Source organism: Loxodonta africana, chromosome 6 (genome assembly GCF_030014295.1).
Source record: "Loxodonta africana isolate mLoxAfr1 chromosome 6, mLoxAfr1.hap2, whole genome shotgun sequence".
In the NCBI taxonomy this organism is placed as follows: domain Eukaryota; kingdom Metazoa; phylum Chordata; class Mammalia; order Proboscidea; family Elephantidae; genus Loxodonta; species Loxodonta africana.
In genome coordinates, this window is record NC_087347.1 from 54,712,532 (window position 1) to 54,726,653 (window position 14,122).

A 14,122-nucleotide genomic window follows, 5' to 3' on the forward strand; every position below is an offset into this window, starting at 1 on the left:
ATTGAAAACCCTGTGGAGCACAGTTCTACTCTGACACACTTGGGGTCATCATGAGTCAGAATAGACTCACAGTAATTGGTTACTGGTTAACCATGTGCTAGACATGGGTATTATCTCATTTAGTCATACAAAATCCTATTAGGAAGGTACTGTTTTGCCTCTGTTGTAATAGAGCAGAAACCTGAGACTTTTAAGGGTGATTTTCTCCAAATAGGAAGATGAAAGGGGAGGAGGGGGACCTTAGGGTGGTCTCAAACCTAACTGCAGAGTTCTTAACCCACTCTAAGTTCTCATTCATTATGTTATAATTTAACTATATTATTTCATTGAGGGCCTCAGAGTTCAAGTGATTTGTGCAAATTCACATAACTAGTAAGTGGCAGGGCCAGTGTTCAATCTCAGTTTGAAATTCATCCTACTGCTAAAACAGATGCCTAATTACATCACACAACTGTGCTTAGTTATGAATCATTTTATAAGCTCTCCAGTGATACAGTAGTAACTTCATTTAGTGTCCTTTATACAGGATCATACATGGAGCTGCACTTTGTAAACGATTTTGATGATTGCCATCCCAATGCTAAAAAAAAAAAAAAAAGCACGCAGTTTTGGAGAGCCACAGAAATACTATTATTCAGGTTTGCTAAGGCCACAGAGCAGCTCCTAAGCACCCCGGCATCGTCCGTTGTTGGTAGCTGCAGGGTTCACTTAGGAGCAAGGTTTAATAAGGGCAAGCTGTCAACAGAGATAGATACTGGAACTGGCTAATTTATGGATGGCACATGAAGTCTGCCTCAAATTCTTTAAGTTAAAGGAGTCATATTCCTGTGTCAGACTAGGGAAATCATTATATCCTGCCTGGACACATCCTCTCATACAGCTGAACAAATGAACAGATGGCCAATCGGCATTGAGGGAGAACGAGGGATGGAGGTTCAGGAAGTGGGGTGGATATGAGTATATGGAAAGCTAGCCTCTATATATAATTCCTGTGAAATCATCCAGCTGCCTTCTCAGGAAAAACAGAAGTTAGGTCAAGCAAATGCTGGTGTCTTTTCCATCTCAGTCGGCAAGGGATCAAAGAAAACCCTCTAGGCCAGCCCTCATTCATCAAGATGTATGCTGTAGGCAGCAACTTTCTCAAAAGGCTTTGGCAGTGGTCACAAACTAAAATATCTCATGGGCTCAGACATGAGCAAAATGGTCCAAGGATGAGGCAGCAATTGTAACAAAGCTACCACATAAAGAATATGTCCCCTCTGATAGGGTGCCCTTGTAATTGCCTCCTGGAGGTGGTGCCTACTTCTAATTCCCACGAAGGCAAGGTATATTCTAGAAGCTTCCCTGGATTATGGTAAACTGGCAACCACTACCCAACTCCAGTTGTCATTTGGAAAATCAGACCCAGTGATGCCAAGACTTAAGAAGAGCCAAAATTCAGATTTCTTTTTACATCTCCTTGTTTTTAATTTTTGGCGACTAATTCAAATCATGTTAACCATTGTAGGCACCAAGGTTAAACGTTCACTGGCTGGACGTGGCCTGCTGACTTCTGGTCTATGGACATGAAGGCTCCTGGGTTCTGCTTCCTCTCCTGGAGGCATAGACACAAGAACAGAAAGCCAGTAACAGGACTGGAGTTGCCTTGAGAAAAAGCACAAAAGCCCTCTTAGGAAGACGTAAAATGTAAAAACACTTGTAAGAAATTCCCCTCTCAACACTTGCTGATTTTGTGAATGGATTGGTCTTAATGCTGCGCTGTTAATGCACTGACAAGAGTGTAGCCCATCATGCTGGAAGATGGTTACGTGTTTTGTGATGGGAAACCCACTCCTTGTTATTAGCACTGCTACCTGTGGGTTACCTACAGAGTCCCTGAATGTCAAAAAAAGGGGATTGATATTTTTGGTAAACTGAGCATGTGATGCAACTATCCCATTTCTACATCCCAGCTGAAAAGCATCTACCCCTGTCAACAAACTGGAGACCCTATAAGTGACAAATAGGAAACCTGTATTCTGCTCTGTCATATATCACAGCAAAATTGCCAGCCAACCCTCCAGTTCTTCATTTCTTTGTTATTAGTAATGAGGAGCAAAAGGGAAGAACACAGCTAAATTTGGGGGTGCTAAATTGAGCCTTCAGACAGAGCTGGGAGTTGGGGGAAAAAATCTGATGAGAGATTCAGCACAAGAGGTCTTGGTGTCTTTTGTTAAGGAGAAACTTTCTATGCTTGCAACCACTTGAAGCTCTAGTCAAGCACCAGGATCAACTGTGAGACTCTGAGTGGAAGAAAACCAGTAACGTCTTTCAAATGCAAGATTGGCAGCAAGTACATCCAATTGTTTTAATGAACAAAGAAGTATTGAGGGCATACTGTATGCAAGGACCCTTTGCTGGGTAGATAGGAGTGAACCAAACAAATGTGCCGTTCCTTCCTGGGGTCCTAGTAGATACCGTAATAAAATATTCACTTAGTCACTCTCTTGCCAAGAGTGTTCAAATAGGTTCAAATACAAATGTATTTTTGTTTTGTAGGAAATTTTTCCACGTGAAAATGCATTGCTAATTCAGAATCCTACATAATATCTTTGGTAGGCAGAGACAGGAATGAATAAATAAAAATACAGCATGGAAAGCAATAAGAAAATATGACAGTAACTTTACATCCAACTTAGGTACAGTAATTTTACATCCAACTTTGAAAGAGTACATGTTCTCTTAAATTAAGAGTTTTTTTTTTAAAATAACATTTCTTAAGATTTAGTTTTTATTTAATAAAAAAAATCAAGTGGGGGAAAACGACCAGTAATCCCGCTGCCCAAATAATCCCTGCTGTAATTATCGTTCTCTTAAATAAAAATAATACAGGATATTTATTTTCTATTGCTGTGTGATAAATTACCACAAACTTAGTAGCATCAAGCAGCACCCCTTCATTAAGTCACAGGTCTCATTAGTCAGAAGTCCAGTATGGTGACTAGGTCCAGGCTACGGTTTCACAAGGCTAAAATCAAGGTGTTGGCTGGAATGAGTTCTCGTGTGGAGGCTCTGGGGAATACCTGCTTCCAAGCTCATTCTTTTTAGCAGAATTTAGTTCCCTGCAATTGTAAGACTCAAGTCCCTATTTCCTTACTGGCCAGCCCTTAGCTAGGAGTTGCTCTGAGCTCTTAGAGACTGCCCACATTCCTTACCATGTGGCCCCCTCTGTCTTCAAGCCAGCAGTGGTGTGTCCAATCCTTCTTATGCTTTGAATCTCAAACTTTCTCCTCGATCAGCTGACCAATCAGAGAAAACTCTCTGCTTTTAAAGTGCTCATTCGATTGGGTCAGGCTCACCTGGGCAGCATAACCTAATTACGGGAGTAGAGTCCATCATATTCACAGACCAGAGAAGTGAGAAATCTTTAGGGCCACCTTAGAATTCTGTCTACCATATAAAAGAACATAGTAAGGAGATTCAAATGATACAGAAAGATGTTAAAACAGAATTAAATGAGCCAGCCCTATCCCACTTCTCCCAAACCCAGACCCCAGTGGTAACCATAGTCAACAGTTTTCTTATGTATCCTTCCAGGAGGAGAAAAAAAAGAAAAAAGATGCATATTCATCTCTATTTTTCTCCTCACATTTAAATAAACAGTGTCTCATTGCACATACTCTTCTGCATCTTGCTTTTCTCATTTGATCTTTCTTCCAGTGCTTTCCTTAGCAGCAAGTGTGGGTCTATATTATCTTTATCCCAGCTACATAGGAGGAGCTTTTTATTTCTTTAATAGCTACATAGAATAAGCAAAGAGATCGCCAATGAGTCATCCCTAAAACAGAGACAGAGTATTTATTATTTCCCAAGGACTTTAAAATTGCAGGCAGAGCTTGCATCAGACCCATTATACTACCTGGAACACCCTCTTCTCTTGGAGCAGACAGATCCTGCAGCAGTCCCTATATTAGTCGAGAAAATAAATAAAGAAAATTTAAATAATTTCTGAAAGAAGTCATCTATTTAGGCACACAGGGTTTTAAACAGCAACTCCTCATATGTGAAGGAAATAGTACCAAAAAGAAAATAGAAAACCAGAAGAAATCAGATTAAAATTAAATTGAAGTCTAGAGTTCATCTACATTTCAGAGCAGGAATAAAGCTTCACCCTCTGACCATTACCACATCTTCTCTGCATAGCAACACCAAAGAAATAAAAGTGTGCCTTTTTCCACAAAAGATGCATTTCTTTCTAATTATTGTCATTCTGAAGTTCTTAAACTACAATGTTTGATCTATGGCTTTAGAATACCAATTTTTCATATCTGTTTCTTCTAAGTATAAAAAGACAAAGAGATTTGCATTACCTTTCATTGTTCTCTGGATGGGACTAGACATTAAAAAATAGGTTTACATTACTAGTCATAACTTGTGAATCCTGAAGCTCCCACAAAACTCATATATTCAATTTTTTCTACTGAAGTAACAAGTTGCTCCGCTTTCATCAATTTAAATGAAAACACAGAGTAAATAGTAATAATGGCCCCAATTTCCACGAGCATTTTCTCTACGAGCTGAAAGTTTCTCTCCAAAGCTCGGTCTGCTGCTCTGAAGTGGAGATGGACTATTACACCTGATGCTGATGCTTACACATTTATATTAATATGGCAACTTGCTCTTAAAATCTTAGACTTCGTCACCTCCCCTGCAAAATGGTGTCCTAAAAACACATCTCTGAAAGTTGTTTACTGAAACATCGAAGAAGGCACTTTAGTTGTAACTTAGCAGCAGTTTAAGAACAAACCACAAGGTCACATGAGGCAAGTGGTAGTGAGATTAACTGCAATCTAGAAACTGAGGGGAAATCCAGTACTGCCATAGAGCCTGGGCCTGAATCTCAGGGAGCCCCGTGCCTTGACATGCCTTCCAAGAAATGGTCTAAGTCTCCCTCCAGTGTCTGGGACCAGTCAGGGCTGGCTGTGCCATCTGGACAGGTAGTCCCAGACCAGGCCAGGATCAGTGTGGGTCCCAGTTCCCATTTCTCCCCTTTGGAACATTCCCCAAGCCTCTACTCCACGCATGGGGTAAACCAGATGCCCCAAGGAACTTCTAGGAGGAAAATTCTGCAGATCAGCAGAGTGTATATATAGAAATATATATGAACCCAAAAAACCAAACCCACTGCCGTCAAGTCGATTCCAACTCATAGAGACCCTATAGGATAGAGCAAAACTCCCCCATAGAGTTTCCAATGAGCGCCTGGCAGATTCGAAGTGCTGACCTCTTGGTTAGCAGCTATAGCACTTAACCACTACACAACCAGGGTTTCCTATATATATATTTTTTGTTTGTTTGTTTTGTTACAATAACATGAAGCATTGGGTCTCTGGAATGGTGATGACATGCTAATTTTGGATGGTTCTCACTCCCAAGGGACACAGGACAAATTCAGATCACCAGTCTGCCAACAGTACAGTGCTAACCCCTGGTGTGAGTTACAAATGTGGGCTGGAGTAATGGCTTTTCTGACTACAGTGCCAACTCTGACCTATAGCACCAATGGAGTTGTCCTTTACCCAGGGCTCTCATCCCACTTCCTCCACAGGTTCCATACTACATGTCTTCTATAAGTGCCTTGTATATCTCCTAAAAGAGCCTCTGAGACTATTCCCAGGAACTATTCCAATCCATGTCTTGCCTTCCGCCTGTATATTGATATGGCACTCTGCCAGGATGGATTTAAGCCATGTTGGATGAGGGACATACATTTCTTGTGGAAATAGGACGCTCCTCTTTTTCCTCATGTGCCTCTCACCTATCTTCTCCACTGGTGGAGGTGGCAAAAGGCAGGGTGTGGTCAACACGCAAAGAGATCACATCCTAGGAATGCAGTAATCACAGCCTGAGGAATTCAAGAACTAAAAAAAAAAAAAACCCAAACCCATTGCTGTTGAGTCGACTCCAACTCATAGCGACCCTATAGGACAGAATAGAACTGCCCCATAGAGTTTCCAAGGAGTGCCTGGTAAATTTGAACTGCCGACCTTTTGGTTACAGCAGTAGTACTTAACGACTATGCTACCAGGGTTTCCAGGAATTCAAGAGAAGGCATAATTGGAAGATGTGCTGTCCTTTATTACACACACAAAATTCCAAATAGTAAATTTAACATCACCAGAAAACAACTTTTCATTCACATTTTCCTGCATATGTTGGATATGACTTGCATTTTGTGGTCATCATCAACAAAGCATAGTGACAACCTTTGCTGTTGAGGCAGTCATGGGAAACCAGTACTCATGGGCAGTATGAAGGATGATGCAACTTAATGAGTAATGATGTAACCAGCATGAATAAATGGTATTAGAGAACTGTGGAGGCAAGAAGATCTATACTCCTTCAATACAAACAGGATCTGAAGAGCCAAGGCATCGTGAGTCATAACAGCATTGTTACCTTTTTCTCACGTGTTAGAAGATATGAAATTAGTCAGGAGCCATACATTTGACAATAAAGAACAGGGAGATACAGGTTCCTAGCTACTGTGAAGAATCTTTACATGCACTGATTGGACAATAAACAAATATATAAGTAGTTCTACTTTATTCATTATTCAAAAGCTTTATTGAAAATTATCTCACCTCACATGGGCTCATGAATTTTGTAACACTTTTTGAAAATCAAATTGTTTATACAAACAGACCCCATAAAAAATATTGTGAGGGATAGTCCTAGGAAAGCTCTTGAGGAAGAGTAGCAGGTAACATTCCAACATACAGTTCCATACTTTCTTGGTACAGCTACAGCAGATTTCACATTACATGGTTTGGGAATCTGAACAATTAGTTTAGCAAGTATTTTATATGCACAATGAAATAATTATCATTCCATGTTGCAAAGACCCTCTGACTATTGGGGACTTCTGTAATTTTTGGTTGTTGCTGTTGTTAGCTATTATGCTATCGTAATTTTTTTTCTGCTTAAAGATAATTCTCAATTACCCAGATGTAGCTTGCTCACTTAGTGAATTAACTATAGCAAATATTTTTTGTTCTAGACTGACTGACCTCCAGCACCCAGAGTATTTCTGGATGGCCTCACTATGCCATTAAGTTGTGGAAACTCAGAGAATGCAAATCAATTTTGATGTTAGTCTTAAAAATTTTAATTATGGAAGAAGATCTGCTCTAAAAATCATGTCAATGCATGTTAAAATATATACAGGTTATTTCTGATCCATCTCTTGGATTATCTTTGCCTTGTTTATGAACAGGGAATAACTGAGATTTAATGTTTTTTAAGGCAGATGACACAACCTTGCTTGCCAAAAGTGAAGGCAACTTGAAGCACTTACTGATGAAGATCAAAGACTACAGCCTTTATCATGAATTACACCTCAAAATAAAGAAAACAAAAATCCTCAGAGAAAATATTGAAGTTGTTAAGGATTGCATTTTACTTGGGTCAACAATCAACACACATAGAGTCAGCAATCAAGAAATCAAATGATGTATTACATTTGGCACATCTGCTGCAAAAGTCCTCTTTAAAATGTTAAAAAGCAGAGATGTTACGTTCATGTCTAAGGTGCTCCTGACCCAAGTCATGATATTTTCAATCCCTTCAAATGCATGTGAAAGCTGGAAAATGAAAAAGGAAGACCAAAGAAGAATTAATGCATTTGAATTATGGTGTAGGCAAAGAATATTAAATATACAATGACTGCCAAAAGAAAAACGAATCGATCTTGGGGGAAATTCTGCAAGAATGCTCTTTAGAAGTAAAAATGACAAGACCTTGTCTCACTTTGGACATGTTATCAGGAGGAACCAGTCCCTGGAGGAGGACATCATGCTTGCTATCAGGTCAGTGAAAAAGAAAGAGAAAGATACTCAGCGAGATGGACTGACACAGTGGCTGCAACAACAGGCTCGAACATAGCAATGATTGTGAGAATAGCACAGGAGCAGCCGATGTTTCATTCTCTACATGGGGTCACTATGAATCGGAACCAACTTGACAGCACCTAACGACAACAATAAGGCTTCCATTATATCAATGGTCTGCTTTTCCATACATCAGCCATATTTTTTTCTACAAAGATTATTACCTATTCACAAATGATTAATCTGCCTTAATGACTTGAACTAGTGTGGTCATAAATCACCAATTACTTGGTCAAACCACTAAAAAAAGGTTAGGGCTGATAGTGACATTCTAGTTCCAATTCTAGTTCAAAGAATCATGATTTATCACTGAAAATGGGTAAATAAGTGTTAGGAAAAGAAAATGAAATAAAAGGACTAAAATTTTAAACCAACGTATTTAATCAACTCAGAGCAATGACATAGCTGCTCTACAAGCATGTGCAAATATTTTTGTGTCTTTCTTCTTAACCACTGGTTTTTTTTTTTTTTTTTGGTTTTTTTTTTTTAACCTTGTCAGGTACTAACTCTTAGAAAAATGCTACTACAGATGCTTAAGCCAGTATTTTATTCTCCTGGGATTTTAAAATTTCAAATCTTCATTGAATTTTCTATCAATAGGTTGTATAAGTATAAAAATTAGAGAACAAAACATCCCAATAATACAGTACATTAACATGTAAAATTTGAAGTTGATTTTTATATTCTCAATTTTTCCTCATAATAAAATTTAAAACTAAATGTTTCATCAGTGCCACAAGTCTTGTTTTCAAAAATTTGGAATGAATAAGGAAGACCAAAGAAGAATTGACACCTCTGAATTACAGTGTTGGCAAAGAATATTGCCTATACCACGGACTGCCAAAAGAACTAACATATCTGTTTTGGAAGAAGTAAAGCCAGAATGCTTCTTAGAAGCGAGAATGGAGAGACTTCATCTCACATACTCTGGGCATGTTATCAGGAGGGATCAATCCCTGGAGAGGGACATCTTGTTTGGTAAAGTAGAGGGTCAGTGAAAAAGAGGAAGACCGTCAATGAGATGGATTGACATAGTGGCTACAACAATGGGCTCAAGCATAACAACGTAAGGATGGTGCAGGCCCGGGCAGTGTTTTGTTCTGTTACGTGTAGGGTCACTGTGAGTTAAAACCAACTCGTGGACACCTAATGACTAGTCTTGTTTCCAAAAATTTAACGTAAATACTTCACTTTGATAAAGACATTAAAAAATGCATTAGGGCCATAGAAAAGAATAGGGAATAATTCAGATTTTCCTAAGTGATTATTTTTCTTTTGGCTCACCAACTATTGCTTCCCTTTTATCAAACAGGAATAAAAGTACCTACCTTTCAGAGATGTTTCATACATTATGTAACCCTTTTGAGTGCTAATCATATGGCAGGGAGGAAAGTTTTGAAGAAGGACATTAGTAGTTTAATAATTACCCCTACTTTCTTAGTAATAAACAGCAAGTTCCAAGCTTTTTTATTTAGAAATGCAACAATAACAACAAAATGTATTTATATTATCTTAAAGGGCATGGACCTTTCTGAAACAGAGCCCCTGGAAAATAGTCTTAAAATGTGAAATTCTGTGACTTTCACAAATAAGCCATAAATCATATAAAATTAAAAGCAATTACCTGATTTTTCAGCACTGATTGTGGTATGGATGGATCCCATTCAAAGATTAAACGTTAAAAAGTTTTCATCCTCCAAATACAGCAAAAATTACTTGAGACCATGAAGAAATTGAACCAAAATGAACCTCGGATGGCTAAATAGAAAATAGCAAGCACCTGCTTGTTTAAAAAGACTGTTTTAGAATTAATTAGAAGATATTGATTATAAATAAACAATAATGTGGTAGAAACAAACAGCCAGTTTCTTTAGACTGTAATACTGTGTTGAGAATCAGTAGTACTGGTGAGTCAGTCAATATGTTTGGACTCATGTTTGGTACAAAGCATAGCTTTGAAGTCTGTGAAGGATTCAAACGTTTCCACTGCGTAATCACATATCTTTGCCTCACCCAACAGAAATAATGGTGCCTTTAAAGAATTTCTGTTCCCTGTCTCCTTTTTCACCATCTTTATGCTCTGTTTTTCCAAACAGCAGGGTCAACCTGACATTTCCTCGAGGACTGCGGCTGTCAGCTAGAATCACCATTCTTTGAGTTGCTGAATCAGCCCACTCTCGGACCAGTAGCTGGTAGCGATACAAGGAGACCTTCAAAATCTGCAATTTTTGCATCCAGATTAAGAAAGGCTTTAGGCCAATTTCTTTAAAACCAGAACAGATTTTCAGACATTTACACAATCACATTCCTAATTACAGAGGACCCAGAAAATGCATATCATTTCAGACTTTGATGGACTGTTTCAGTCCAAGTGAAATCTTTTATTGTCACCCCAGATGACTACCATACACTGAAGCCATAATAATCATTCCTATTGCAGCAGGACATCATTCTAACTGGAAAAGCCAAGCTTTCAGAAGGAGTGCTATAAATAGAGTCAGATGCTAGACAAACTATCACAATTGTAAGAAGAAGAATAGGAATCAGTCACTGAGTTCACATTTCCAACCTTTGTGGCTTTGATCCTGTGCCAGTCATGCTTCTTCCGAGTAAGCTGATGGATAAAGGCTGCAGACAGAATACTACAGGATTAAAGGGACTTTTCTTCTTCTGTTAAAAGACTTACTCAGGGTCAATAGAAAAGACAATTCTGAGAGCCTAATGTTTCCAGTGGAATTCTGGTTAACAAAGAAAATGCGTTATTGAATTCATCAGGAAAAAACAAGTTAAAATTATAGGGGCAAATTCACTGACTTAGGTCTACCCAAAACCCAGCAACCCAGTGCCCTCAAATCAGAGCCTGAGACAGGGGTTCTGGTGCATAAGATTTTGTCTGAAAAAGGGGACAGCTATGGGTTGTTAGCAGCCAACATTCACAGCAGCTGGAAAAAGACTACATGATCTCAGTGGACATATCTTGACACGACACTCACAGCATCTACTATATTCACTAATTGAAATTTACTGGGGAATTAGAAAAACACCTGGGACTGTGTCAAATTTTAGACAGACCGGAAAGGGTCCCATCTGGCATCAACAGGTGAAGTCATTGGGACGAAATGGCTGGCAATCTTACCCAGTTGCCTTTAATTGTGTTATATCTTATGACTTGTGCTTCCTTTGCTTGTTAACAATCTACAGCCTCTGACATAATGTATCCTTAACCTATTTTGGTGCTCTTAATTCAGGATTATTCCTTCTTCCCGCATGAAAGAAAAGCTGCCAGTTTTGAGAATACCCATTAAGTTAAGGTCACAAGGAAGAACATTAACATTCAACTTGAAGAAAAAGAAATAGTCTTTCTATAAATCACAAAGCACAATTCCTTTTTAATGCAAGAGTGGAGTTTCTGATTGACAGATTTGCATGAGTGGAAAGAAGTTACCTTCCTTGGGAATGCATTTTATTTGTATTCAGTGAGTCCTGTTACATGTAAATCTTTCACCCGGTAAGAAACCTAAGTCTTTGCTATGGTTTGTGACCCTCCCCATTGCTCAACTATGGGCACTAGGAACTCCAAACATGCTGTGAGTGATTTTTCCCTTCTTTCCTCCCTGACATTGTGCTGGAGATGAAGTGATTCACATTTTCATTGTTGCTCTGTGGTGTACTGAAACAATCAAAACAAATTTAAGTCTTTGTTACCCAACAGGTGGATAGAAAATAAGATTCTAAAGGAAAGGTTAGGTAGCAATAAATCTAGTGGTGCCTTTACCCATATGAGTGTTTTGAAGCCAAATGAAACTCAGGCACATCACTTTGCACTTCTGACTTTCTTCCTCCCCATTTTGATTAGTGGCATCTGGATGTCTAGAAAACAGACACCCTTATATTCGAGTTCAGTATTAAAAAAACACGGAAAGAAGGAAAAGATTTGCCTGTCTCCATAGGAAAGTCCATTTCTTTCTCTTTTGACCTAATCAATGAGAAGAAGGCATTAAATATAATGGTTTCAAAATCTTAACGAGAAATGCCAGTTTGGCCACAAAAGGCTTTACTAAAAGGGCATGTGGGAATCCATGGTGAAGGTCATCATTATAATAATCCTCCCAGGATGGTGTGATTTCAATAGCTCTGGGCCCAGGTATTTGTCCTGGATTCTGCAACCAACCAAGGCAGTGGGAGACTTTGTTCTGAAGCAAACAAATCTCCCTGTTTCTTACTGATCCAACCTAATTCTAGCCACCCAGCCTACACATTACATATTTCCTATTTTGAGAAAAAACATTCCTGGAACAGGGAGTGGGCAGTGGACTCAATTCTATTTTCCATTAAATTGAGGCACCTTATAGATAAGAAAAGCCACATTTTCTGTGATGGAGAAGAGACGGAATACTTGCTGCAGTGAAAAATCACAAACCACGAGCCAGAAGATAAGAGAAGGGTAGATTGACTTCCTGTTAAAGGACAGCTGTGCACTATTAGGCTCTCTCTGGCATCCTCCCCTTATTTCTCGACTTCATCTACATGCTCAAGAAATAGTTTCCAAAAACTAGACTGGTCTGGGAGCAAAATTCCCGCTTTGCAAGGGTTTCTATCCCTTGCTTCACGTAAGCAAGGCAAGACCCTCAAGTTATAATTAGCTTACATTGGCCCTTCCCCAAGCTCTAACATCTTTTAGCCTGGGGAGGGGAACACAAGCTGTCAGTCTCTCAGCTTTCGCTTGGCCAGTTCACTGCTATTTATATCTGGGCTCAGTGGCAATTCCAGCGGCCACAATTGTGTTCTGACCTTCTCCAGAGGGGACACTGGGGGTCACTGCAGCTTTGTTCACACTCAGAACAAGTTAATGGATCATCTCTGGGGGTGAGACTTCTGATAGGAGAGTAAGTGGCAGCTTTGGAAATATTTTATTGATCAAAGACGGTAATATTTTTTTTTTTAATATTTGTGTTTAATGAGGGGATCAGTGAATGTGTTTATGAAACAGCAGTAACAAAAAGTGGAGAAGGGGAGAGAGAAAACTTCTTAATAAAATTTTCCCAGAGTTTATAGGATCCTAATGTTAGAACATGGGTCCCTGGTGGTACAGTGGTTAAGCACTTTGCTGCCAACCTAAAGGTTGGCAGTTTGAACCTACCAACTGCTCCAAGGGAAAAAGATGTGGCAGTCTGTTTTCATAAAGATTACAGACTTGGAAACCCTATGAAGCAGTTCTACTCTGTCCTATAGGGTCACTATGAGTTGGAATCGATGGCAATGTGTTTGGTTTTGGTTTTAGTTTAAGGATACAGTGAGGAGCCCAGGTGACTCAGTGGTTAAGCACTCAGCTACTAGCCTAAAGGTCAGTGGTTTGAAACTACCAGCTGCTCTTGGAGAGAAAGATGTGACAGCCTGCTTCCGTAAAAATTAAGGCATTGGAAACCCTGTGAGGCAGTTCCACTCTGTATTACAGGGTTGCTATAAGTTGCAATTGACTCCAGGGCAACAGGTTTGTCTTTTGGGGGTTTTAGAGTTACAACTGGTTTTCTGAATTAATACTAATATGATTTTACTTCTCCGATGGGCCTGAGCACAGTCTCATAACAGAGAATTTCACCTCTCCAGAAATATAACTGAGGAAAATGCGAGTGAGCTGGACAAAAGCACTAAAGCCAGAGGAACAGAGTCTTTACTAATAGAATTGGCTGACATTTGTCACACGTTTACAGGTGTCAGACATTGTGTTAAGAGTTCAATGCTCACAGGAAGTGATAACACAGTTCTGGACTAGTTGGTGAGATTAAAGCCCCGCTAGGACATTTTCTAGCTGTGCATCCCCAGAAAATACATTTAACCTTTCTACGCTTCTTTTTTTTTTTTTTTGTAAAATGGTTGTTAGAAATAATTCCCACCTTACAGTTTGGTGCAAGGTTAAATGAGATAGTACATATAAAACAGTGATCATCACGGAATGTGGCACGTGGGAAATACTTAAACATTGGCTGTTACTATTATCCACTTACTTATTACAGATGAAAAAATAGAGGCCCAAAAAGTAACTTTTTCAGGACCATACAGTGAGTAGTGTGCAAAACTAGGATTTGAATTTAGGAGGTCTACCTCCAAAGTCCACGTGCTGTAGTAGTAAACCTTAACCTTCCCAAAAAGCGCATTCCCTAAAAGCCAAGGTTATTTAATCCCAATTCTTTCAG